This window comes from Hemiscyllium ocellatum, chromosome 35, assembly GCF_020745735.1.
Source record: "Hemiscyllium ocellatum isolate sHemOce1 chromosome 35, sHemOce1.pat.X.cur, whole genome shotgun sequence".
Classification (NCBI taxonomy): domain Eukaryota; kingdom Metazoa; phylum Chordata; class Chondrichthyes; order Orectolobiformes; family Hemiscylliidae; genus Hemiscyllium; species Hemiscyllium ocellatum.
The window spans coordinates 35,554,249-35,560,629 of NC_083435.1; positions in this window are offsets into that span (position 1 = coordinate 35,554,249).

Consider the following 6,381-nt stretch of genomic DNA (forward strand, 5'->3'; position numbering starts at 1 on the left):
AATATCAGAAATACAGCGCTGATATCACAGGGACAGAAACTGTGTGAATATCAGAAATACAACCCTGATATCACAGGGACAGACACTCAGTGAATATCAGAAATACAGTGCTGATATCACAGTGACAATCACTGTGTGAATATCAGAAATACAGTGCTGATATCACAGGGACAGACACTCCGTGAATATCAGAAATACAACCCTGATATCACAGGGACAGACATTCAGTGAATATCAGAAATACAGTGCTGATATCACAGTGACAATCACTGTGTGAATATCAGAAATACAGTGCTTATATCACAGGGACAGAAACTGTGTGAATATCAGAAATACAACCCTGATATCACAGGGACAGACACTCAGTGAATATCAGAAATACAGTGCTGATATCACAGTGACAATCACTGTGTGAATATCAGAAATACAGTGCTGATATCACAGGGACAGACACTGTATGAATATAAGAAATACAGCGCTGATATCACGGGGACAGTCACTGTGTGAATATCAGAAATACAGCGCTGATATCACAGGGACAGACACTGTGTGAATATCAGAATTACAGCGCTGATATCACAGGGACAGTCACTGTGTGAATATCAGAAATACAGCGCTGATATCACAGGTACAGTCACTGTGTGAATATCAGAAATACAGCACTGATATCACAGGGACAGACACTGTGTGAATATCAGAAATACAGGCCTGATATCACAGGGACAGTCACTGTGTGAATATCAGAAATACAGCGCTGATATCACAGGGACAGTCACTGTGTGAATATTGGAAATACAATGCTGATATCACAGGGACAGACACTGTGTGAATATCAGAAATACAGTGCTGATATCACAGGGACAGTCACTGTGTGAATATCAGAAATACAGCGCTGATATCACAGGGACGACACTGTGTGAATATCAGAATTACAGCGCTGATATCACAGGGACAGTCACTGTGTGAATATCAGAAATACAGCACTAACATCACAGGTACAGTCACTGTGTGAATATCAGAAATACAACCCTGATATCACAGGGACAGACACTGTGTGAATATCAGAAATACAGCGCTGATATCACAGGGACAGTCACTGTGTGAATATCAGAAATACAGCACTAACATCACAGGTACAGTCACTGTGTGAATATCAGAAATACAGCGCTGATATCACAGGTACAGTCACTGTGTGAATATCAGAAATACAGCACTGATATCACAGGGACAGTCACTGTGTGAATATCAGAAATACAGCGCTGATATCACAGGGACAGTCACTCCGTGAATATCAGAAATACAACCCTGATATCACAGGGACAGACACTCAGTGAATATCAGAAATACAGTGCTGATATCACAGTGACAATCACTGTGTGAATATCAGAAATACAGTGCTTATATCACAGGGACAGAAACTGTGTGAATATCAGAAATACAACCCTGATATCACAGGGACAGACACTCAGTGAATATCAGAAATACAGTGCTGATATCACAGTGACAATCACTGTGTGAATATCAGAAATACAGTGCTGATATCACAGGGACAGACACTCCGTGAATATCAGAAATACAGCGCTGATATCACGGGGACAGTCACTGTGTGAATATCAGAAATACAGCGCTGATATCACAGGGACAGACACTGTGTGAATATCAGAATTACAGCGCTGATATCACAGGGACAGTCACTGTGTGAATATCAGAAATACAGCACTAACATCACAGGTACAGTCACTGTGTGAATATCAGAAATACAGCGCTGATATCACAGGTACAGTCACTGTGTGAATATCAGAAATACAGCACTGATATCACAGGGACAGTCACTGTGTGAATATTGGAAATACAATGCTGATATCACAGGGACAGACACTGTGTGAATATCTGAAATACAGCGCTGATATCACAGGGACAGTCACTGTGTGAATATTGGAAATACAATGCTGATATCACAGGGACAGACACTGTGTGAATATCAGAAATACAGGCCTGATATCACAGGGACAGTCACTGTGTGAATATCAGAATTACAGCGCTGATATCACAGGGACAGTCACTGTGTGAATATCAGAAATACAGCACTAACATCACAGGTACAGTCACTGTGTGAATATCAGAAATACAGCACTGATATCACAGGGACAGTCACTGTGTGAATATTGGAAATACAGCGCTGATATCACAGGGACAGACACTGTTTGAATATTGGAAATAAAGCGCTGATATCACTAAGAAGACAATAAAAAGGTAAACAAAGACCAGTTAGCTTGACATAGTCAGGAGATGTTAGTCTATTTTAAAGGTTGTAATAGCACTGCATTTACAAATTCATAATATATTAAATCAGAGTCAGCATGGTTTCTTGACTGGGAAATCATGACAAACATATTACAGTTATTGAGTCACAGAGTCAGACGCAGACCCTTCAGTCCATGCCAACCACAATCTCAAATTAAACTAGTCCTACCTGCCAGCACTTGGCTCATAATCCCCCCAAACATTTTTTATTTATATACTACCTAAAATGTCTTTCAAATGTAACTGTACACACATCCACCACTTTCTCAGGAAGTTCTTTCCACACACACACCAATCCGTTTTAAAAAAATTACCCCTCATGTCTTTTTAAAATCTTTTTCCTTTCCCTAAAAAATAAACCACCTCCTCTTCAATTTCCTCCCTCTAGTGAAAGGACACCTGTCATTCAACTCATCTATACCCCTCATGATTTTATAAACCTCTACAAGGTCACCCTTCAACCTGCTCAGCTCCAGTGAAATAAGGTCCCAAATCTTATACTCAAACATCTGAGCATTGAAGACAAACATGCTAAATGCCTTCTTAACCCCTCTATCTATGCGTGATGCAAACCACAAAAGAGTATGTATCTGAACCCGTAGATCTCTCTGTTCCACAACATTACCGAAGTTCCCACTTTTAATTCTTTAATCCTGCCCTTGTGTATTTTTACCAAGATGCAATACAACACATTTATCCAAATTAAACTCCAACTGCCACTCTGCAGCCCATTGACCCAATCGATCAAGATCTCTTGGAAATCTTAGATAATTTTCTTCAATGTCCACAGTTGAACCAATTTTTGGTGTCATCTGCAAACTACCTAACCTGCTTTCCATATTCTCACTGAAAGCAATTATTTAAATGGCAAGCAAAAATGAACCCAGCGCCAATCCCTGTGGAACACTGCTGGTCACAGGCCTCCAAACCAATGAACACATCTCCACCTGTCTGCTGCCACTGTGGGAGGGGAAATAGGGTACTCAGTGGTTGCTCGGAATTACCTCAGGTGTGGGACCAAGTTCCTCCAATGAAGCAGTGGTAGGAGAGACAGTGGAGTGAAGAGGGAGGACAGGGAGGGGGATGTTCCTTTGGGGCTCCTGGCTCGGCAGAGGCGCATGTGTGGGTGTCAGGGCCACGGAATGAGATGTTTGCGGTGATTGATTCACTGTGTGGCTAAGGACAGACCACCCAAACCACAGGAGCATGGTTAGTTGCCAACTGAAATGAGTAAGCAGGGCAGAACATGAGCAGACCACAGAATGGTGGGGAACAGAGAGGGATGATGACATAAGCAAATGAGCACCGTGTGCTTGAATCTGATTAGTAGATATTTAATGCACAGCAATATGATGTAATTGAAATGCCTAGTTAATTGAATTATAAACTCGATGTAATTCATTCACAGATGTAATTAACTGCCAGTCAACTGATTAACAGACTTGATGTAACTATCGCTTAGGTAAATGACAGATATAATCAACTGCATGAGTAACAGTCAGCTTGTAGACTTACGTAATTTCAATCTAAGGAAGTATAAAAATAGTGCTGCGTAGTGTGACAATCTTGAGTTCCTCTCCTTGCTGTGATTGATTCCTGCTCAAATAAACTGCTGTTCCTGATGCATTCTTGATGCTCTCAGAGTCTTCTTCCCTCAGAGACCGACACTGCTACACTGCCAGGCTAATTTTGTATCCATTTGACAAGGTTACCTGGAATCCCATGTGATCTAACTTTACTAACTAGGAGAAAGCGAGTCTGCAGATGCTGGAGGTCAGAGTCAACAGGCGTGGCACTGGAAAAGCACAGCAGGTCAGGCAGCATCCAAGGAGCAGGAAAATCGACCTTTTGGGCATAAGCCCTTCATCAGGAATGTGTTGGGGGTGTGTCCAAGGGGCATGAGAGATAAATGGGAGGGGCATGGGGCTGGGGGGAGGGGGGGGGGGGTTGGAAAGGTAGCCAGGAATGCGATAGGTAGATGAAGGTGGGCAGCAGTTGTGATAGGTCGGAAGGGAATGTGGAGCAGATAGGTGGGATAGGAAGATGTAGAGGTAGGATGGTTCAAGAGGGCAGGGTTGAGTTGGAGGGTTGGATCTGGGATAAGGTGGGAGGAGGGGAGATGAGGAAACTGGTGAAATCGAAATTGATGCCATGTGGTTGGAGGGTCCCAAGGTGGAAGGTGATGTGTTCTTCCTCCAGGTGTCAGTCGCTTGGATTTGGCACTACAGAAGGCCCAGGATTTGCATGTCCCTGGTGGAGTGGGAGGGGGAGTTGAAGTGGTCAGCCAAAGGGAGGTGGGGTTGTTGGGTGCGTGTGTCCTGGAGATGTTCCCTGAGCTGTTTAGCAGGTTGCCGTCCTGTCTACCCAATGCAGAGGAGACCACATCGGGAGCAACAGATGCAGTAGTCTACCAGGCGAAACTTTGTCAAAAGATTGACTAAAGTCAAAGTAAACAACGTCTATCACTCTGCTCTCATCAATCTTTTTGTTTACTTCCTCAAAAGTCAACCCAATTTGTGAGTCCCAATTTCCCACGCACAAAGCCATGCTGACTATCCCTAGTCATTCCTTGTCTCTCCAAATATATATAAATCCTATCTTTCCGAATCACTTCCAAAAACCTATCCACCGCTGAAGTCAGGCTCACAGGCCTATGGTTCCCAGGCTTCTCCTTACACCCCTTCTTATACAAAGGTACAACATTAACCAATCTGTCATTCGGCACCTCACTGTATTTATATTTAATACAAATATTCCTGTAAGGGGCCTCACAATTTCCTCCCTAACTTCCCACAATGTCCTGGAGATTTATCCACCTTCCTCTGCTGTGGTGCGACCTGTTTTCAAAACATCGATATTTATTTCCCTGAGTTCCCTAGTCTCCATTTCTTTCTCCACAGTAAAACTGACATGAAATATTCATTTACTATCTCTCCCATCTCCGAAGGTTCAACAGAAAGACAACTTCTTTCATCTTTAAGGGGACCTACTCTGTATAGTTGCTCTCTCACTCTTTGGAATATCTTTAACCTTAATTGCTAAGGCTAGCTATCTCATATGGTCACTTGCCCTCCTGATCTCCCTGATGTCCCAATAATCTTTTAACTGTACAAGAGATTCATTTGAACCTAGTTGTCTATATCTAATGTATGATTTTGTTTTATTCTTGACTGGAACCTCAATATCTTATTCATCCACTGTTTCCTCATCCTACCATCCTTACTTTTCACTGTATAACTCTGAACTCCTGTTATCACAGTTCTGAAGACCCACGCTTTACCAAGTCCTTTTACCAGCAAATGGTCTACTCCAATCAATTTTTGAAACTTCTTATCTCGTACAATTAAAATTATCGAAAAGGTAACAAACATGATTGATGATTGTGAACCAGTGGATGTAACATATTTCAATGCTGCACAGAAGGTTACTTCAAAAGATAAGGGTTCATGGATATAGTGGGAGTATATTAGCACAAACGGAGGATTGGATTACGAAAAGAGAGTTGGATAAAGGTGGCATTTTCAGGATAGCAACCTGCAACTAGTGGAATCCACAGGAATCAGTGGTTAGGTCCACAATTATTTGTAATATAGACGTGGATGAGGAAATTAAGTACACTGTTATCATGATGACACAAAAATACATGGGAAGGCAGGTAGTGAGGATGACACAAGGAGTCTACAGCAGGATACAGACAGGTGAAGTCAAACAGTAAAAACCTGATGGATGGATGCTGCAGATATTCACACAGTGTCTGTCCCTGTGAAATCAGATCTGTATTCTGATATTCACACAGTGTCTGGCTCTGTGATGTCAGCGCTGTATTTCTGATATTCACACAGTGTCTGTCCCTGTGATATCAGTGCTGTGTTTCTGATATTCACACAGTGTCTGTCCCTGTGATATCAGCGCTGTATTTCTGATATTCACACAGTTACTGTCCCTGTGATATCAACGCTGTATTTCCAACATTCACACAATGACTGTCCCTGTGATATCAGCGCTGTATTTCCAATATTCACACAGTGTCTGTCCCTGTGATATCAGCGCTGTATTTCTGATATTCACACAGTGTCT